Here is a 23234-nt window from a genome sequence, read left to right as displayed (position 1 = left end):
GTGAAATGATCAATGTTTTGCTTTTTGCTTCATTCTCTTTTGTGTTTTTTCATTCAAGACAAATTAAATGAAGATAATAATACCAAAGAATTTATGTTTGCAATCATTTTCAGGAAGAAACTGAGTATTATCTGACAGAATTGCAGGGGTGTCAATACTTTTGGCCACAACTGTATGTCTGTAGCATGTTGTATGTATGTAGTATGTATGTATGTTGTATGAATGTAGTATATATGTAGTATCTATGTAGTATGTAGTATATATGTAAGTTGTATGAATGTAGTATATATGTAGCATGTATGTAGTATGTATGTATGTTGTATGAATTTAGTATGTATGAAGTATGTATGTATGTTGTATGAATGTAGTATATATGTAGTATGTATGTTGTATGAATGTAGTATATATGAAGCATGTATCTAGTATGTAGTATGTATGTATGCTGTATGAATGCAGTATATATGTAGTATATATGTAGTATGTATGTATGTTGTATGAATGTAGTATATATGTAGCATGTATGTAGTATGTTTGTATGTTGTATGAATGTAGTATATATGTAGCATGTATGTAGTATGTATGTTGTATGAATGTAGTGTGTATGTAGTATGTTTTGTTTTGTTTTTTTTTTACATTCAACACATTAGCCGGATGATGGGACTACTACTGTCCCATCATTGGCTAATGTGTCAATCACTGTCAGTGTAGCAAGCATCACCCGATGGGACTTGTAGTCCCTTCGGACGATGCCTGCACACACACAAGACCCCCGGCAGGCCCGCACAGACCACCGGCAGCTGGCACAGGCCCCCGGCAGAGACCACCGAGAGGCACGTACAGACCACCGGCAGCCGTCACAGGCCCCCGGCAGCCGTCACAGACCACCGACAGCCGGCACAGGCCCCCGAGAGGCCCGTACAGACCATCGGCAGCGGCACAGGCCCCCGACAGGCCTGTAAAGACCCCTGAGAGGCCCGTACAGAACACCGGCAGCCGGCGCAGGCCCCAGAGTGGCCAGTACAGACCACCGGCAGCCGGCACAGGCCCCCGACAGGCCTGTACAGACCCCCGAGAGGCTCGTACAGACCCCCGACAGTCGGCACAGACCCCCCGCAGTCGGCACAGACCGCGCATCATGATGACATCATTTCAGCAGCCAATAACAGCCACAACAGTGGCTCATAGCTTTATGGGGACTTCCGATTCCGGTATCCGATATAGAAAAAATATCGGTACTCAGTATCGGAATTTCGATACAGCGAATATCGGCCGATAACCGATATTTGCAGTATCGGAATGCTCAACACTAGTCATGTCGTATAGCCTGGACCAATGCAGTACGGACATGGCACATATCACATTTACAGAGTGGGCACAGATTAAGGACCCCTGCACCCTTCTGCACAGTTTCCAAATGGCTACTAAGATGGTTAGCACTGATGATACCGTCATCATCATCACTATTCGAGTCATCTACAGCTCTGGCAAAAATTAAGAGACCACTTCAAAATGTTCAGTTTGTCTGATTTTTCTCTTTATAGGTATATTTTTGAGTAAAATGTAAATTGTTCTTTTAGTCTACAAAGTACTAACAACATTTCTCCAAATTTCCAAGCAATAAATTTTTTATTTTTTTCTGAAAAGGAGAAATGGTCAAAATGAAAAAAAAACAGTGCTTTCAGACCTCAAATAAAGCAAAGAAAACAAGTTCATAATCATTTAGAAACAACAATACTAATGTTTTAGACAGCGGTACTCAGTGAGGCTGCACGGAGTTGCCTGGCTGACCTGAGGTGAACTGATGAGTGTGGGGAAAAGTTCAGAAACTTTCCCACACTCATTAGTTCATCTCTGGTCAGCCGGGGAGGCTGATCAGAGATAAACTAATTCATTCTGCAGTGGTTTGCAGCGGGGCTGGTCGCATTAGCACCGCTCCCCGTTGTAAACCCGTTAACCCCTTCTGATGGATTGCAGCGGGGGGACCTGACCGAATGGAAGAGAGGTATGTATATTGTTGCTTTTTTATTTAATTTTTTTTAACAGATCCATGGTTATTTTTTGGATTAGCAGATGAATAAATTTGGTCAAAAACTTAGTGTGTTTATTTCATTAAAGGAATTTTTAAATAATGTCTGTGTGTGTTTTTTTAACCATTTACTATTCTAGGGTTAATAATGGAGAGGTGTCTTATTGACACCTCTCCATTATTAACCTGGCATAATGTCACCTTCCAATAGCAAGGTGACATTAACCCATTCTTATTAACCTATTAGCCACCGCTACAGGGCAATGGGAATAGAGAGGCTAGGTGCCAGAAAAGGCGCATCTTATAGATGCGCCTTTTCTGGCGTGTCTGGGGGCCGATTTTTTAACCCGGGGGGCGCAAAAAAATGGTCCCTCTCAAGGCTATTAATATCTGCCCTCACTCACTGGCTTTCCCTATCTGGTTGCGAAATTACCGCAGGAGCCCACACATTTTTTTTTAAAAAATCAACCCCTTAATTTAACACCTACTTGTCCCAAATTTTACACACAAACTCTAATCTAATTATTAGTCAGGGACATATAAAAAATAAATGAAATTAAATGGTTTACTGTATGTAAACCATGTGTCATTTCATGTCAGGTTTTGAACTGATTTTACAGAAGCCGGCAATTGATTTAGCGGCTATTCTGCTATATATAACTCTATGAAATATAAATATATATGTACATATGTGTCTCAATGACATGTATATATATATATATATATATATATGCATTCTATGTCTATATATCTATCTATTCTTTCTAATCTTTATTAAACATGTCAGTGTGATTTTATTGTATCGCGCACTGAATTGCCGGCTTTTATTAAAGGACACTGGTGTGTATTTCTTGCAAGTTACACGTCTGGTCCATGTGTAATCCGTATTTTTCTCGCCCCCATTGACTTACATTGGCGTATTTTTGGAGGAATGCGAAGACAATCACAGCATGCTGTAATTTTCTCAGCCCGTAAAACACGGCCAAGAAATAAAAGGCTGATGGAAGCTGCCCCATAGAGAAACATTGGTCCGAGTGCAATGCATGGTTTTAGCGCCTCTCACTCGTCCATATTTCTCTCTAGTGTGAAGCGGGCCTTAAAGTTTGATCAGTAAATGGTGGAAGAGTGACAGGTGTAGGCCTGGTGCTCTGAGTACTGTGCCAAATTCAGGCAACACAAATGAAGGAGACCCAACTTAGAGAGCAAATATTTCCACAAATTTTGGCAAATTCCACAAAAAGTGTCATCAATTTATTTTTTTTCCATTTTTTGTTGCTTTCTGCCACTTATCCGAGGTCTGTTTTGGTAGGGCACCTAGTTATGCCCCTCCAGGCTTTCTGGGGGCTACAGCACAGTGGTTTCACAACCTTGGTGTCAGTCCCCATTATACTAGTTCTACTCTGGTAAAATTGATGTGACTTTGGTAGTGTCTGCCACTAATTTTTGGAAATGTGTAGACTCTTTGCTGGGTCTCCTTCATGTGTGATTCCTGTTGAAGAAAGGCCTCCGAGACAAGCAGACCTCCACTCTCTTTAAATCAACTACCCGTGTTACTATCCTTAAATTTTCCTGACAATAGTAGTCTTTGAAAGTGATATTTGTGTCACCTGAGTGTAGCTGAGTATAAAAGCAGGTTGAGCTGTTGCTTGTGGTATCAGGGCTCCCAGGACAGCAGGCATACACTCATGCTTCACCCACCTTGTCTTAATTTGAATTTCAATTCAAAGCTGTAAATGCTGGCCCAGACCCTGATACCCATTGAAGGATGGCTGATTGCTGCCGTGACATTCTAAAATTTGTACTGTGGTGGAATTGAGGCTACTTTCTGGTGTCTGCCCCTAATTTTATGTGTTTTGGCAACTTTTGGGCCCATTTGAAGGTCTTGTGTATGCGCTTGCTTTTGCCTCCCAATGACTTGAATGGCGTTCGGCTATGTTCAGCGAATATTTAACGAATAAATTGATGAATATTGCAAATTCAACAATCGTAATCCGAACCAAACATTGAAATATTCTCTCATCTCTATTACTAACATCATACAGTAGGGGGAGATCTTAGTTTGAAATTGTTTGGGATATCTAATTTTTGTTGTACATGCGTACATGCCTCATCGACACAAAATTAAAATTTCTTCTGTTACTAAAGTCATACAGTAGAGGAGATCTCATTTTGAAACTGTTTGGAGCATCTAATCTGTTATAGAAGCCTCATCAACACAAAACAAAAATTTATTTTGTTACTAATGTCATACAGTAGGGGAGATCTCATTTTGTAATGTTTGGAGCATCTAGTCTATATTATACAGGCATTATCCACACAAAAAACATTCTTCTGTTACTAACATTCTAGAGTACGGGAGATCTCAGTTTGAAATTGCTTGAAGCATCTAGTCCAGGGGTGGGGATCGTCTGGCCCGCGGGCCGTATACGGCCCGCCATATCATTTTGTGCGGCCCGCAGCCGCTTCCCCCACTTTCCCTATTTTTGGCCGCGTGCCCTTTAAGAATTGCACGCGGTATCTTGCCGCGCTTTTCCCATCAGTGGGGACTCAGGAGACTCCTGCTGTGTGGCTCCAGGTGAGGGACTGAGTCAGTGGGGAGACTCCTGCGGTGCCGGCTCCAGGAGTGGGAAAGTTATAATCCTGCTGCAGCAATAGACAAGGGGGCTGCATTGTCAGAGAGCCTGCACCAGGGAGACGCTGGACTCCACACGCAGAAGCCAACCCTGACAGGAGTCACTGCCCTCCCCCACTTCATCCACTTCTGAGCGAGATAGCAGAGCTCAAAGTGTCACGTCCTCCTGTGCGGCTGCAGTGTGCAAGGTAATCACGATACCTCAGGCCCTAAGTACCCCCCATGTGCTGTATACCTCAGGCTCCATGTACCCCCATGTGCTGTATACTTCAGGCCCCATGTACCACCCATGTGCTGTATATCTCAGGCTCCATGTACCCCCATGTGCTGTGTACTTCAGGCCCCATGAACCACCCATGTGCTGTATACCTCAGGCTCTATTTACCCCCCATGTGCTGTATACCACAGGCTCCATTTACCCCCCATTGTGCTGTACACCACAGGCTCCATTTACCCCCCATTGTGCTGTATACCTCAGGCTCCATGTACCCCCCATGTGCTGTATACCTCAGGCTCCATGTACCCCGCATGTGCTGTATACCTCAGGCACCATGTACCCCCCATGTGCTGTATACCTCAGGCTCCATGTACCACCCATGTGCTGTATACCTCAGGCTCCATGTACCTCCATGTGCTGTATACCACAGGCTCCATTTAACCCCCCATGTGCTGTATACTTCAGGCACCATGTACCCCCATGTGCTGTATACCACAGGCTCCATGTACCCCCATATGCTGCATACTTCAGGCTCCATGTACCACCCATGTGCTGTATATCTCAGGCTCCATGTACCCCCATGTGCTGTATAACTCAGGCTCCATGTACCCCCATGTGCTGTATACCTCAGGCTCCCTGTACCCCCATGTGCTGTATACCTCAGGCTCCCTGTACCCCCATGTGCTGTATACCTCAGGATCCATGTACCCCCCATATGCTGTATACCACAGGCTCCATTTACCCCCCATGTGTTGTATACCTCAGGCTCCATGTACCCCCCATGTGCTGTATACCTCAGGCTCCATCTACCCTCCATGTGCTGTATACCTCAGGCTCCATGTACCACCCATTTGCTGTATACCTCAGGCTCCATGTACCCCCATGTGCTGTATACCTCAGGCTCCATGTACCCCCCATGTGCTGTATAACTCAGGCTCCATATACCCCCATGTGTGGCATACCTCAGGCTCCATGTACCCCCATGTGCTGTATACCCCAGGCCCCATGTACCACCCATGTTCTGTATACCTCAGGCCCCAGAAATGGGGTTACCATAATCAGCGGTTTATTAGCGCTCTGAACCTGCCTGACTCCTGCATATAAAACCCCACTGCTGGGAGGAAATGAACTCTAAAGGCCCCGTCACACACAGCGAGATCGCTCATTTTGTGACACCACAGAAATCTCGCCAGCAACATCGCTGTGTGTTACATGCATCAGCGACCAGCCCCCACAACGGGTATCGTTGATCGTGCTCGAATGTCCTGGGCCATTTTTTGATCGTTGGTCTCCCACTGGCCAGCGCGCATCACTGCATGTGACAGCGAGAGACCAATGATCAGCGACACTGTGAGCTGGTATCCAAGATATATAGATACCCTCTGTTTACCTTGGATACCAGCTTACTAATGTTTAAGACAGTTATTAATGAATTGTGAGTGAGTATACTCGTTGCTCGGGCTTTCCTGAGCATGCTCGGGTGTCCTCCGCGAATTTTGTTGTGCTCGGAGATTTAGTTTTCGTCTCCTCAGCTGCATGATTTATGGCTGCTGGACAGCCTGAATACATGTGAGGAATGCCTGTTTGTTAAGGAATCCCCACATGTATTCAGCCTGTCCAGCAGCCGCAAATCAGGCAAATGCGTCGACAGAAACTAAATTTCCGAGCACGCCAAAATACTCAGAGGACACCCGAGCATGCTCGGGAAAACCCGAGCAACAAGTATACTCGCTCATCATTATTAATAATTTTATATGGCCCCCGAACGCTATTATAAAATTCCAAATGGCCCTTGGCACAAAAAATGTTCCCCACCCCTGATCTAGTCTATCTTATAGAGGCCTCATCTACACTCAGTTCTTTCTTCTGTGACTAATGTGATTCAGCACGCCATATTTCACCTTCTCATTTAGTGCCACTTAAATTCATCTGTGTGCAAAGGTGATGCAGAGTAAAAAAGTCTAATTTTTTGCTGCCAATACTCTGCTCTTACCACACTATCTTAGCAACATGACAGGGAAAAACATAGGTTGTAGTCACTGTGGTGGAAGCGGGATAAGGCTTGGTGTTCAAGGTGTACGTGGGGTAGGTAGTAATGTTTATGAAAGCACTAGTGAGCAAGCAATATCACGTCCTAGTCAAAGACAACTTACAATATTTGTTACTGATAACAAAAGACTGACTGGCACTTCCAAACTAGTGTGTACAGGTACATACTATGAGCAGCAATCTCCATATACAATAAACAAAAAAAGTTGCACTCTGTAGTACTAAAGCATGTCAATATGAAATATATGAAATATGAATATCAATACTGCTTCTGGATACTAGGAGAAAACTGAGATGCTTAGCACCAAATTTGGCCAATTCATGCATGCCTTGCAGCCAACGACAAGGTAGTCTCAGATCTTCTTGGTCCTACGTGTCTAGTGCGAATGAAAACCTGTCACAGCCGCCGGCACTCGGACCGGAGCGTGCGGCTACATGTGTTTCTATGCAGCCGCACGCTCCAGTCCGAGTGCTAGTGGCAGTGTCAGGTTTTCATGCCAGAGACTCGCACGAGAAGCATGCCAGTCTCTCGCAAGTGAGTATGAGCCCTAAGACTGAAGTCTGTATTTCTGTGCTAAGCATCTTAGATCCAGAATCAGGCTTTAATTTTTTGAAATTTGAAGACTCCTGGTTGGGTGTCAATCTGCTGGGTTTGCTGTAGTGGAAGATGTGTCCACACTTTGGTGGTGTCTGCCAATAATTTTTGGAAATGTGAACACTCCTGGCTGGGTGTTCATCTGTTGGGTAGGCTGTAGTGGAAAAGATGTCGCTCCTCATTATACTATTTCTACTGTGGTGATATTGATGCCACTTTATTAGCGTCTGCCACTAATTTTTGGAAATGTGTACACTCCTGGTTGGGTGTCCATCTGCTGGTTTGGCTGTAGTGGAAGAGGTGTCGGTCCCTGTTATACTATTTCTATTCTTGTGAAACTGATGCCACTGTGGTGTTGTCTGCAGCTAAATTGCAGATGAACACATAATTATTGACTAACATTAGTCATAGTGCAATATGATTTTATCGGATTGCGCTCATCCATTTAAAACGTAGATGAGTATGAGCCTTTAAACAAATTAAAGAAACAACAATAACACAGTAATAAAAACAAAATTCTATTGCAAATTTTGGTGCGAACATCTCCAGAAAAAATGCAGCAGAAAAAAAAGCACATCTCTTCTCTGTGGGAACATGGCGTATGACAGTGATGGCGAACCGAGGGCAGGCAGAGCCCTCTCAGCTGGCACGCGACTTCGCCTCACTGTTCTGTAGCTGCAGCTTCCTGCCTCACACATTGAGCTGCCCGGCCGAGGAGCTGAATGATGATGTCATCCAGCCTCGGCCGTGCCGCTCAATATAATAAGATAATCCTTTAATTGTGCCACCATGGGGAAATTCAGAGCATTACAGCAGCAAGGCAAGAACAAGTATAGATACAGATGCATAAAGGCATTACATTGACAGTAGGTAGGTACATATACGAAGAAAAAAAAAAAGAAAGAGATATAACCGGACTATCACAACTTTGGATCTATCAGTTCACTGTTTGGGTCGTTCTCCGTTTTGGACAGTGCTGGTTATACAGCCTTACTGCAGCAGGAAGGAAGGACTTTTGATAGCGCTCCCTCTCACATTTAGGATGAAGTAGCCGGTCACTGACAGTACTGCACATCTTTGTCACGGTCTCATGCATGGGATGGGAATCATTCTGCACCATGTAGCTCACCTTGGCCAGTATCCTCCTGTCGCCTACTTCCTGAACTGGATCAAGGGGGCATCCCAGGACAGAGCTGGCCCTTCTAATCAGTTTGTCCAGCCTATTCCTGTCCCTGGTTGATATGCCACTACCCCAGCACACCACACCAAAGAAGATGACTGATGCCACAACAGAGTTGAAGAAGGATACAAGGAGTGCCCCCCTAACTCCGAAGGCTCTCAGCCTTCTGAGCAGATAAAGCCTACTGTGGCCCTTCCTGTACACTGCATCCAAGTGATGGGTTCAGTCAAGCTTATTATTGAGGATCACACCAAGGTACTTATAGGTGTCAACTATCTCAATGTCATTTCCCTGACTGTTCACCACTACTGCTGCCAGCGTGCGGAGAGGTGAGTGTGGCCGCTGTGGTGTGTGTGCGTGTGTGGTGTGGTGTGTGTGTCAATGATGGGGAGAGGGCCAAAGAAGGGAGTGATAGGGAGAGGGCCAGTGATGGGGAGATGGCCATTGATGGGGAGATGGCCAATGATGGGGAGAGGGCCAATGATGGAAGTGACGGGTAAAGGGCCAATGATGCCTGTGATGGGGAGAGGACCAATGATGGGAGTGATGGGGAGAGGGCCAATGATGGGGTGATAAGGAGGAGATGATGGAGGTGGTGGAATGGGCAATTTCTACATTACATTTCTACATGAAGGGGATCATGATGGGGCATATTTCTGCATGAATGAGATCATGATAGGGCATATTTCTGCACAAATGGGATCATGATGGGGCATATTTCTGCATGAATGGGATCATAATTGGGCATATTTCTGCATAAAGTGGATCATGATGGGACATATTTCTGCATGAATTGGATCATGATGGGGCATTATTACATGAAGGGGATCATGATGGGGCATATTTCTGCATGAAGGGGATCATAATGGGGCATATTTCTGCATGAAAGGGATCATGATGGGGCATATTTCTGCATGAAGAGGATCATGATGAGGCATATTTCTGTATGAAGGGGATCATGACGGGGCATTATTACATTAAGGGGATCATGATGGGGCGTATTTCTACATGAAGGGGATCATGATGTGGCATATTTCTGCCTGAAGGGGATCATGATGGGGCATATTTCTACATGAATGGGATAATGATGGGGCATATTTCTACATGAATGTGATCATGATGGGACATATTTCTGCATGAAGGTGATCATGATGGGGTTTATTTCTGCATGAAGGGGATCATGATGGGGCATTATTACATGAAGGGGATCATGATGGGACATATTTCTGCATGAAGGCGATCATGGTGGGGAATATTTCTACATGAATGAGATCATGACGGGGCATATTTCTACATGAAGGGGATCATGATGGGGCATATTTCTGCATGAATGGGATAATGATGGGACATATTTCTGCATGAAGGTGATCATGACGGGGCATATTTCTGCACGAAGGGGATCATGATGGGGCATATATCGGCATGAAGGGGATCATGATGGGGCATCATTTCTACATGAAGAGGATCATGATGGGGCATATTACTACAAGAAGGGGACAATGATGGGGCATATTACTACAAGAAGGGGATCATGATGGGGCATTTGGCACCTGTTGGCACTTCGGCACCAAAGAGTGGTCGTAAATGGCTGCACATCCAGTTGGAAGAATGTCTCAAGTGGGGTACCACAGGGCTCTGTCCTGGGCCCTGTATTGTTCAACATCTTTATCAACGATTTAGATGAAGGAATTGAGGGTAAACTGATTAAATTTGCTGATGACACAAAGCTAGGAGGGATAGCTAATACTAGAGAAGAGAGAGAGAGGATTCAAAAAGATTTAAATAAACTGGAGAAGTGGGCAGCAACTAACAGAATGGTTTTTAACAGGGAGAAATGCAAAGTACTACATCTGGGCAATAAAAATGAAAAAAGCATATATAGAATGGGAGGAATAGGGCTAAGTGACAGCACATGTGAAAAAGACTTGGGTATACTAATAGATCACAGACTGAATATGAGTCAACAGTGTGATGCAGCAGCAAAAAAGGCAAATGCAATTCTAGGATGTATTAACAGAAGCATACAGTCTAGATCACGTGAAGTCATTATTTCCCTCTACTCCTCTTTGGTCAGACCTCATCTGGAATATTGTGTCCAGTTTTGGGCACCACATTTTAAAAAAGACATCAACAAACTGGAGCAAGTTCAGAAAAGAGCGACCAGAATGGTGACCGGTCTGCAAACCCTGTCTTATGAGGAAAGGTTGCAGGATTTGGGAATGTTTAGTTTGCAAAAGAGAAGACTGAGAGGAGACTTAATAGCTGTCTACAAATATCTAAAGGGCTGTCACATTGTAGAAGGATCAACTTTATTCTCATTTGCACAAGGAAAGACTAGAAGCAATGGGATGAAACTGAATGGGAGGAGACACAGATTAGATATTAGAAAAAACTTTTTGACAGTTAGAGTGATCAATGAGTGGAACAGGCTGCCACGAGAAGTTGTGAGTTCTCCTTCAATGGAAGTCTTCAAACAGAGGCTGGACAGACATCTGACTGGGATGATTTAGCGAATCCTGCTTTGAGCAGGGGGTTGGACCAGATGGCCCAGGAGGTCCCTTCCAACTCTACGATTCTATGATTCTATGATTCTATGATTCTAAATAATTGGGTTTTAGGTTGCAGTTTGGGCACTCGGTCTCAGAAAGGTTCGCCATCACTGGCCTATGATATACAAAGCCTGTTAATGAATTTGGTACATCTTACTTTGCATCAAGATGCGCATATAAAACGTAACACTTGATAAATCAGATCCTATGAGCTTTGGCTCTGAAAAATAGATGAATTATTCTTTGAAAAATCAGGAGGTCATCATCTCATTTTCTGAATACAGTGACTACTTGAAAAAGTCTTACTTTGCTACTGTAAAGGGAAGAGATTCGTTGGATGCAGTGAAGAGCCAGAGGTAGAGAAGGGGTTAACAGGATTTACTGAACAGGTTGTTATACAAGACATACTCCACGCAGGAAGACAAGATCATTAACGGCAACAATGAGAATTGCACACAAACACAATGCTTGAGAAAAAGGTATACAAAAAAAGGTAACTTATCGCTTGCAGTTCTTGTTGGGAAAAGGCTGGAATACCTCCTGACAGCTTCGCAGATTGTGGACAATGTCTCTGGCTCTGTTACAGAGTAATGAAAAGCACAATCTCCTGAGGGTGCCCATGTATCCAGTCCCGCTTGGCTTGAGTGCGCCGGAACGTAGAAACAGTCCTTTATGTAGATTCCTTGGGAATGTCGCCGAACATGAACCATGACACACATGACACAGACCATGGCAGCGTGTGGTCCTCTGGAGTAATCTCTAAGAATGGAGTAAGTCAGCTTATCTGTAATTGCGGGCTGGAAGGAACTGTCCAGCAAGGAAGGGTCCGAAGAATGCTCAGTAGTGAAACAGTTCAGTTTAAACTCAGACCTCTGGGGGATAGATGACGTAGAGTCAGCAGTCAGAGCAGTGGGGAGGGAGTCAACCTTCTCCTTGTTCTCCTGTCGCTTTCCCGCCAAGTTTGCTCTGTTCCCATGCTCAGTCCCTTTTATCTCCCCCATGCCCCCTGCTGTCCAGTGCAAAAGTCCTCCCCTCCCAGAAGAATCTTCCCCCCGGCAACAGTGGTGACAGTCCCGATAGTTCCGGCCCCAAAGTGCACCAAAAACCACTGACTCTGTCTCAACTCATGTTCTTACACCCCTCCTCTTTTCACTCATCATTCCACGGATGAGGTATCCTGAGAACCATTAGAGTGCTGCTTGTCTGTCTTAGCTATTTGTTGCCAAACAAACTGATCCTGGTTGTAATGATTGGGGTTTTTTTTCAGCCGTTGTGCACTCAGAGAAATGTAGATTGGAAGGAACAGTGGAGTGTTCTGGTGGAGGCAAAGTTGGAGTTGTACATGCCGTGACGTTTTCCTCCAGGGTCTCAGGGCCCTGACCAACAGACGTATTCTCAGATGGCTGCTCAGGACTTTCTTCCTCTTCATCTTCTACGGCCATGGGAGGCACTTCTTCAAGAACCTCAGGTGTTTCTTCTCTTTGCATGGGGTCCTCTGAGAGGCATGGCCGAAGCATACGCCTATGTACCACTCTAGTGGGAACATTCTTCCCTCCTTCCGGATAAATCTCATATACGGGTCCTTCCGCACCGAATCGATGCTTCACTCTGTATGGCCTACTTTCACCGATTTTCCAGCTTGTCATATGGATGTTTCTCCCACACTAACACTTAATCACCAACCTGAAGATCTGTCCCCTGCAGAGGAGGCTTCTCAGGGTGCTCCAGCTCCCAGAGCCGGGTTTGTACTAGACGATGTAAGGTCTGCAGATGGTGGTGATGTTCTCAGACCCAGGTAGACACCCCCGTCCATGGATAGTCCTCCCCTGGATCCAGCTCCAGTTACATTACTTCTTTCCCCGTTCAGCCGAACCTTTAGGAGTAAGGTGTGAAACCAGTGGTTTGATGGACTTGATTGTTGTAGATCCACATGAGTTCAGAAACATACTCCGGCCACCTAGCCTTCCTATTGTCTTCCAGGGTCCTTAACATCTGGATTAGAGCATGATTAAACTGCTCACAGGCCCCGTTTCCTTGAAGGTGGTACGGTGTGGTGTGCGACCTGTCGAACTGATAGATCTGCTGCAACTTATCCATTACTCTTCCCAAGAAACAGGCTCCTTGATCAGAATGGATCTGCTGTGGGCATCTATACACTTGAATGAAATTTTTACAGATGGCGTATGCAGTAAACTCAGCCGTTTGTTCTCAGGTGGGCGTCACCACCGCAAACTTTGTGAATGATCTACCATCAATAGACAGTGGTCGTATCCTTGGTGTGCCACCCGATGGTCAAATAGTCGATGATCAACAGCTCCAAGGGGGCTGATGTTACTATTGTTTGAGTGGGAGCTCTTAGTTCTGGGGATTTGGCCAACTCACAGACCCATCAGAGCCTACAAGCCTTCTCAACCGCTGCTCTTTGCCCATGGTGGTAGACAAACCACTGTAGCCACTGGAAAGTTTTTCTCAAGACCCCTTTCAGTGGCTACGGTAGACAGCACCGTCTCTGGAATCACCACCTGCCAGGAGGCTCCCAACTCCTCCTGCAGTTGAACCTTCGGCTATAACAGCCCATTTCTCATCTGGAGGCGCTCCCACTGCCAAAGTATCTTCAATGCTTCTGGAGTCAGAGCACTCCGCTGTCCCTGACTAGGAGCTTCTTCAGTGTCACCCATTGTCTAAACAGAGCAGGCGTGGGTGTTCTCCGCCCCCTTTTATAAGCGATACTGTATCGAATCTTCGCCATCCCGGCCACCCAGCGTTGTTCAAGGGCCACTAACTTGGCATTCTCCAGATACGCTAAATGGTTGTTATCAGTGCGTACCAGCACCTCCGAGCTGGAAAGGTATTCTGTGAATCTCTCCATCATGGCCCACACCAATGCCAGGAACTCCAGCTTGAAGGAGCTGTAGTTGTCCGGGTTGCACTCAAAATCGTGAAGTGAACAACTAGCATAGGCAATCACCCTCTATTTCCCATCCTGCATCTGTGACAACACAGCCCCAAGTCCGCCAAGCTTCCGTCAGTGTGGAGAATGAACGGTATAGAGAAGTCCGCATAAGCTAGTAATGGAGCTTCGGTCAGTGTCTTCTTTAAGTCACAAAACGCCTTCTCCTGTCTCTCCTCCCAACGGATGGATTGACCCATCGTATTTGGGGGTACCCCTTTCAGGAGTTCAAGTAAAGGTTGCACCAGCTGGGCAAAGTTCTTCACAAAGCGGCGATAGTACCCTGTCAGTCCCAGGAACGCTCGGACATCTTTTACGGTCTCCGGAGTAGGCCAATCTCGAATCACCATGATTTTCTCCTATGACAGCTAAACTCCCTCGGCGGAAACAACATGACCTAGGTACTCGATCTGGGCCCGGAACAAGTGACATTTCTGAGGTTTCACCTTTAGCCCATACTTCTGCAAATGGCTCAGCACTTGCTCTAGTCTCCGCAGATGGTCTTCAAACAAGGCAGCGTATACTATGATGTCATCCAGGTAGATGACTGTGCCCTCAAAGTTCTAATCACCTAGACACCTCTCCATCAGTCATTGGAACGTACCGGGGGCATTGGCCAGGCCAAATGGCATCCTGTTGAATTCGTTGAGGCCAATAGGAAGTATAAAGGCCGTCTTCGCCCTGTCCTTTTCTGACATGCGCACTTGCCTGTAGCCACTGGCGAGATCCAGCGTCGAGACAAATTTGGCTTTCTCCAATGCAGACGGAGATTCCTCAATCTGGGGTAGAGGGTATGAGTCCCTCACAGTGCAGCCATTGAGTTTGCAGTAATCCACACAGAACCTCAGTGTCCCATCCTTCTGCCTCACCAGCACAATAGGAGCTGCTCACGAACTCTGGCTTTCCCTAATGACGCCCGCCTGTAGCATCTGACTGAGCATCTCTCTCACTTCCTGATATAACTGAGGGGGGATCTGCCAGTAATGTTCTCAAATGGGTGCTGTATCCGCAGTTGGTATCTCTTGAGTGATCGCTGTGGTGCAGCCAAAATCATCCTCATGATTTGCAAAAACAGATTGGTATCACCGCAGTAAAGCTTCAACTTGTTGTACCTAGGTGGGTGTGAGCTCAGACAGTTCAGCGCGCATCTGTTCCAGTATGTGCCGACCCTCTTGGATGTATTGAGGTTCGGCTATCAAAGAAGCAGTGAATTTTACCGACCATGGGTCTTCTGAATTCACCGCCAACTGTATGACCTGGGGTGGTATGACTTCTTCGGGCATGCCCACTAACCGCGCCACTTCACCCCTGTGTGGAACAACAATCTCCTGATCTGTCAAATTTATGCAGCATACAAGCACCGTCCCTTCTCGTACCGCGGCCAGTGTTCATTCCATTAAGAGTCCTGCAGGCAGTTGTTCCACTACCTAGGGTTCCAATTGTCCTTCCACCCCCTCCAGCAGGGCATGTGCTCAGATGAGCAGGGTCAGTACAGTCTGTCCTGGTGGTAGGGTGAGTTGAGTGGAGGTCGGCTCAACCACTTTTCTTAACATTTCCCCCTGACTGGAGACCTCCTGTACCCAGCTGTACTGATTAACTGTTGAAACACCTGCCACTGGGGGATGTGCGGACTCTACTGTTAAAGACAAGTGAGACGGGTCATCGCTCAGCAGTTTTACAAACTCTTTCAGGATATTCATACTCAGGGTGACTATATGACCATGGCTTCCCTCACGGTCAGCATGATACCTCTCCGTCCAAGATCCTTCCCACACAAGGAGACCTGCATCCACACTACCCCTGTGACCGGGATGGGCAGATGATTTGCCACCATCAGTTTTACTACCGGACCCCACTTAGGCCTGAGAGACTCTGGGAAGAATTGATAGAAATACGCTTCAGGCATCGTGGTCACTTGAGAACCAGTATCCACCAGGCAATGAACGACCTGACCATCGAACTCAGCCCACACCAGCTGGCATGTAGACACCAGATTCGTGGGACTTTCACTACTCCTTCCTTTACATTCTTGCTCTGGACGATGTCCCCCAGGCTCGGAGCCCTCTAGTATAACGGGTAGCTTTGCCGAGGCCTGGCCCTTCGCGGACATTCCCTAGCCATATGTCTTACTTCTCCACAGTTATAACAAGCGAAGGGCATCTGGCGGCAGAACCTTCAGGCCTCATTGTGGACATGTGCTTTGCTTGGGATACTGGCGGCACACTGGCTGGCTTCAACTTTCTCCTTGTTACACCCGGTCCCTGTCCTGGCGCGGCACCCAGGTCTGCCACTATTACACCTGGCCCCCGTCCTGGCGCTGCGTCCAGGTCTGCCGCTGCCCATCATTCTGGGCACTCACCTTGAGCTTCACGTACTGTCCTTGGGCAGCAGCCGGCCTCCTCTGGATCTCATGCTGCTGCTCAGCATTCAGGCCTCCCTCCTGCCTCCAACTCCTGACGTCCTGTGAGGAGATCTGTAGCTAAGGCTATTAGGGCACGCCCGCCCGCTCTCCTGCCTTCTTAAAGGGACAGTATGCATTATTCAAAAAATGCAATTAACCAATGGCAACGCACTGCTGCTATTTCTGGCCTCTCCTCCATAGGGAGAGCACCGGAGCAACGAGACAGCTGCCACGTGTTCGGGGTCTAACTGGAGGTAGAACCTGTGTCCTCCAGGTATTCCATTCTGGCCCTGTCTGAGGGGCTTTAATACGGGTGCCCTGGGCTCACTAGTCACTCCCCCTTCGGAGCACCCCGGACCGTGGTCCCAAGGTTCCACTTTAAAAGTAAAAACGAATGTGAACTTCACCATCTCTGCCTCTGCTTCCATTCATAGAATCATAGAATCGTAGAATCATAGAATCGTAGAGTTGGAAGGGACCTCCTGGGCCATCTGGTCCAACCCCCTGCTCAAAGCAGGATTCGCTAAATCATCCCAGTCAGATGTCTGTCCAGCCTCTGTTTGAAGACTTCCATTGAAGGGGAACTCACAACTTCTCGTGGCAGCCTGTTCCACTCATTGATCACTCTAACTGTCAAAAAGTTTTTTCTATTGTCTAATCTGTGTCTCCTCCCATTCAGTTTCATCCCATTGCTTCTAGTCTTTCCTTATGCAAATGAGAATAAAGTTGATCCTTCTACAATGTGACAGCCCTTGAGATATTTGTAGACAGCTATTAAGTCTCCTCTCAGTCTTCTCTTTTGCAAACTAAACATTCCCAAATCCTGCAACCTTTCCTCATAAGACAGGGTTTGCAGACCGGTCACCATTCTGGTCGCTCTTTTCTGAACTTGCTCCAGTTTGTTCATGTCTTTTTTAAAATGTGGTGCCCAAAACTGGACACAATATTCCAGATGAGGTCTGACCAAAGAGGAGTAGAGGGAAATAATGACTTCACGTGATCTAGACTGTATGCTTCTGTTAATACATGCTAGAATTGCATTTGCCTTTTTTGCTGCTGCATCACACTGTTGACTCATATTCAGTCTGTGATCTATTAGTATACCCAAGTCTTTTTCACATGTGCTGTTGCTTAGCCCTATTCCTCCCATTCTGTATATGCTTTTTTCATTTTTATTGCCCAGATTAAGTACTTTGCATTTTTCCCTGTTAAAAACCATTCTGTTAGTTGCTGCCAACTGGATGTGCAGCCATTTATAACCACTCTTTGGGTTCGATCACTAAGCCAGTTATGAATCCACCTAACAGTTGCCTTGTCCATTCCATACTTAGTCATTTTTTCAATAAGGATTGTATGAGAAACTTTGTCAAATGCTTTGCTGAAGTCAAGATATACTATATCTACAGCATTTCCTTGATCCACCCAATCAGTGATTCTGTCATAGAAGGAAATTAAGTTAGTCTGACATGACTTATTAGTTACAAACCCATGCTGACTCTGTTTAATCACTTCATTCTTATCCAGGTACTGACATACATGTTGTTTAATAATTTGTTCAAAGATCTTTCCTGGTATAGAAGTCAGACTCACCGGCCTATAGTTGCCTGGGTCCACCTTCTTCCCCTTTTTGAAGATAGGAACAACATTTGCTCTTCTCCAGTCTTCTGGGATTTCTCCTGTTCTTCAAGAATTTTCAAAGATTATGGAGAGGGGTTCAAAAATTTCTTCTGCTATCTCCTTCAGTACTCTGGGGTGTAATTCATCTGGATCTGGAGACTTGAATTCATTTAGGTTAGCTAAGTGTTTCCTCACTATCTTTCTGTTTATAGATATCCTGGATTCTTCTATTCCCTTAATACGACAGTGAAGAACAGTTGATGTTACATTTCCTTTCTGAGAGAAAACAGATGCAAAGTAGGAATTTAAAAGTTCGGCCTTCTCAACATCTTGTCTTACCATTTCATCATTTTCATCCTGTAAAAATCCTATAGCATCTTTGAGTTTTCTTTTACTTTTGACATATCCCCAAAATCCTTTATTATTGCTTTTGACATCTCTTGCAAGCCTCAATTCATTGTCAGCTTTAGATAATCTGATTTGTGCCCTGCAGGTTCTGCAGACAGCATTATATTCTTCTTTAGATATGCCTCCCTCTTTCCATTTTATAAACATTTTTTTCTTCCTTTTTAGCATGTGCTTAAGTTCTGTGTTCATCCATCCAGGTTTCATTAAAGGCTTCCTATTCTTCCCTCTTTTCGGAATTGTTAACAATTGTGCTTTGAGAATTTCATTTTTCAAGATTTCCCATCCTTCCTGGACATTTTTGTCTTTAAGGATATCCAGCCATTGGATCCCTCCAATTCTCTTTCTGAATCCCTTAAAATCTGCCTTTCTGAAATCTAACCTTGACGTCTGAGTCTTCACAGGTCTTCCTCCTCTAGTTATCCAAAATTCTAAAATAGCATGGTCGCTACCTCCTAGGATACCAGCCACCTTTACCTCCTCAACCATTTCCTCCCTGTTTATAAGGATTACATCCAAGGTAGCAGTTCCCCTTGTTTTCTCCCCTACTTTTGGAAGATAAAGTTGTCAGCAAGAGAGGATAAGAATTTCCTTGACCTGTTAGTTTTGCCTGAGAGAGATTCCCAACAAATGTCTGGATAGTTGAAATCTCCCATGACAACTATGCCATATTTTTTGGAGAACTTGGCCATTTGATGCATAAAGAGTTCATCCATATCTTCAGCTTGCACAGGCGGCCTGTAGTAAATGCCTACAATGGTGTCCTTTCCATTGTTCTGTCCTTGTATTCTTGCCCAAACAGTTTCCACAGAACTCCCGGTCTCTGAAGCTTCAATCTCTGTGCAGATATACGCGCTTCTAGCATACAATGCGACACCTCCTCCTCGTTTATCAAGTCTGTTTCTTGCAAATAAGTTGTATCCTTCTAACCTTGTATTCCAATCATGTGTATTGTCCCACCAAGTTTCAGTGATTCCAATGACATCATATTTCTTTTCCTGTGTTAGTAGTTCCAATTATCCTTGTTTGTTGCTCATGCTTTGTGCATTAGTATAGAAACATTTTAGTTTGTGATTGGTTTCTCTTTCTCCAATATTTTTATGAATTAGATTCTTTTGTCTTTGTTCTTCCTTTTCACTTCTAAGAGCAGAGTTATCAATAGCATTTGTCAGGTGTATGGCTTTTTCTGGTCTTCGTTACAGATTGCTCCGGCCATGGAATCCGCTGGACCCCAGAGGCCTCCGACTATGGAACTGTGCCAAGAGGTGACCCGCTTAAAAGATCAACAGGACAAGATCACATCTTAGCTACGTAACCTGTCCACCCACATGGATTCTCTGCTGAACCCAGCTGCTTTTGAATCACCTATCAACACCCAGATACCTGCTGTCATGGCAAGCAAGGGTCCTCAGTGTCGGGGTTTTCTCAATCAGTGTACCTACCCTACACTTCGAAATCTAGGGGCACATGTTTGCTTCTGATGGTACCAAAGTGGGCTTCATTATGTCACATCTAGCCGGAGAGGCTCTCGCCTGGCTAAACCCGTTATGGGAGAGAGGAGACCCGCTGGTTAATGATCTTCAATCTTTCCTAGAGACTTTTCGCAGGACCTTTGATGAACCTCATGGTGGCTCAGTATGCTTTTCAGTTCCGCACCCTCTCATCTGAGCTGTCCTGGAACAATGAGCCCTTGGTGGCTACCTTCTGGGAGGGTCTATCTGGAAAATTTAAGGAGAACTGGCGGGACGGGACAGGCCTACCATCTTGGATGACCTGATTTCCTTGGCAACCCGGGTTGACCTGCATTTTCAGGAGCGTTCCATGGAGATTAAGCGAGACAAGAGGTCCTGCCACCTGGACTCTAGTTCTTCCAAAATGGCTACCTCATCTTCTTCTCCCAAAGCTATGGAGGTAGATCGAGTAAGTCTGGCCAGCCACCGCCAGGAGGCGCGTCGCAAAGACGGAAGCTGTCTATATTGTGGTAGTTCCGAACTTTTGATCCGCTTCTGTCCAAAGAAGTCGGGAAACTCCTGTGCCTATGTTTGGTAGGAGAGGCCACCCTAGGTAGAGAACATTCCTCTCCTTCATTGCAGATCTCAGTCTCCGTGACCTGAGGAGCAATAAAATTTTCTGGACTCTGTCTGTTGGATTCTGGAGCCGCCGGGAGTTTTTTCCAGCAGACGCTTGTGGATTGTTCCCACTTACCAGTTCAGGCTCTTCCCACTCTAATGCAGGTGACCGCTGTTGATGGCCAGCCACTGACTGAACCCATCCAGTTCCAGACTGTGCCAGTGGAACTCCGGGTAGGTCTTATGCATTCTGAAAGAATCCGTTTTTATGTGTACCCTAGTTTGTCTCACCCCTTGCTACTAGGTTTCCCTTGGTTTCAGAAACACAAACCAGTTCTTAATTGGAGAAAAGGCAAAATTCTACGTTGGGGAGATTCCTGCTCGGAACGTTGCTTAACCCGGATTGAACCAGTTTCACCCCAGGTCCAACCTGCTACCCTGCCTGGATTACCATCCGCTTATTGGTCCTTCTCGGATGTCTTCGGGAAAAAGAAAGCTGAAAAACTTCCCCCCCACAGGTCGTATGACTGTCCGATAGATCTTCTTCCTGGAACATCTCCTCCCCGTGGGAGAGTTTACCCTCTTTCCCAGGCAGAGACTCAGGCTCTGTCGGACTACATCCAGGAGAATTTGGCCAGAGGGTTTCTCTGAAAATCATCATCACCAGCAGGAGCAGGCTTCTTCTTCGTGAAGAAAAAGGACGGATCCTTGCGGCCCTGTATCGACTACCAGATCACGGTAAAAAACAGGTTACCCTTTGCTTCTAATTTCAGAACTGTTTGACCTTCTCCGAGGGGCCAAGATCTTCACCAAGCTGGATCTCAGAGGTGCCTACAACTTGATACGAATCAGGGATGGAGACGAATGGAAAACAGACTTCAACACCCGTGATGGTCACTACGAGTACCTGGTAATGCCATTTGGTCTAAGCAATGCTCCCGCTGTTTTCCAAAAGTTCGTCAATGACATTTTCAGGGACCTGCTTTACACCTATGTTGTTGTCTACCTGGACGACATTCTGATTTTTTCCACTGACTTGGTTTTGCATCTGAGGCAAGTACGCCTAGTCCTACAGAGGCTCAGGGAGAACAGACTGTATGCCAAGTTTGAAAAGTGCCTTTTTTTAACAATCCTCCTTGCCTTACCTCAGTTACATTGTTTCCTCCACAGGATTAAAAATGGATCCAAAGAAGTTATCGGCTGTACTCAAGTGGCCTCGTCCATCTGGGCTGAAGGCTATACAGCGATTTCTGGGCTTCGCCAACTACTGTAGACCATTCATTCCTATCTTCTCCACCCGAGTGGCGCCCATCTCGGCTCTGACCCGGAAAGGTACAAATCCCAAGGATTGGCCCCCTGATGCAGAGGAGGCTTTTGCTTCTCTAAAAAAGGCCTTTGCTGTCGCACCTGTTCTTCATCGTCCTGACTCAAATGAACAATTTTTTCTTGAGGTCGATGCCTCTTCAGTAGGAGCAGGAGCCGAACTAACCCAGAAATCGTCCACCGAGGTGAATGCACTCCTGTGGTTTTTTTTCCAAGGTTTTTTCTTCAGCAGAGAGAAATTATTCTGTTGGAGATCGGGAATTTTTGGCTATCAAGTTGGCTCTGCAGGAGTGGAGGCATCTTCTAGAAGGAGCTCTTCATCAGGTAGTCATATACACTGTTCACAAAAACCTTGCTTACCTCCAAACTGCGCAAAGGCTGAATCCTCATCAAGCTCGTTGGGCTTTGTTTTTTGCGCGCTTTAATTTTGTTCTTCATTTTCGCCCAGCTGACAAAAATGTCACAGCAGACGCACTTTCCAGAGCCTTTCTACCTCCTGATCAGGAAGAAGAACCGCAGCACATCATTGAACCCTCAAGGTTAGTCGCTGTCGCTTCTTCTGACCTTACCTGGCATCCCCCTGGGAAGACTTTCGTGTCAGCTTCTGAACGTACTAGTGTCCTTTGGTGGGGTCACTCATCCAAGTTCGCTGGTCATGCTGGTCAGAGAAAGACTCTGCAACTCATCTCCCGGTACTATTGGTGGCCTGCTATGGCTAAGGACATTCAGGAGTACGTCACAGCCTGTCCTTCTTGTGCCCGTAACAAGACGGCCAAGCATCTACCCGCAGGTAGGCTTCAGCCCCTACCAATTCCATCTGCTCCCTGGCAACACATCGCGATGGACTTTATCACAGATCTTCCAATCTCATCTGGCTGTTCTGTGGTGTGGGTAGTGGTGGACCGCTTCTCTAAAATGGCCCACTTCGTTCCACTACCCGGTCTTCCAACTGCTCCTGAGTTGGCACATCTGATCATCCGGGACATCTTCCGTCTCCATGGTTTCCCTCTCCACATCGTTTCCGACAGAGGAGTCCAGTTCACCTCAAGATTCTGGAGAGCAGTTTGTAAACTGGTAAGAAATGAACTGGATTTTTCCTCAGCATACCATCCCCAGTCCAATGGACAAGTGGAGAGGACAAATCAAATCCTGGCTGCATTCCTGCGTCACTTTGTCAACGTGCATCATGACGACTGGGTAGACTTACTGTCCTGGGCCGAA

The sequence above is a fragment of the Dendrobates tinctorius genome, unplaced genomic scaffold (assembly GCF_039654945.1).
Source record: "Dendrobates tinctorius isolate UK_male_01 unplaced genomic scaffold, ASM3965494v1 ptg000156l, whole genome shotgun sequence".
Classification (NCBI taxonomy): domain Eukaryota; kingdom Metazoa; phylum Chordata; class Amphibia; order Anura; family Dendrobatidae; genus Dendrobates; species Dendrobates tinctorius.
Note: the sequence above shows the minus strand (reverse complement) of the source record.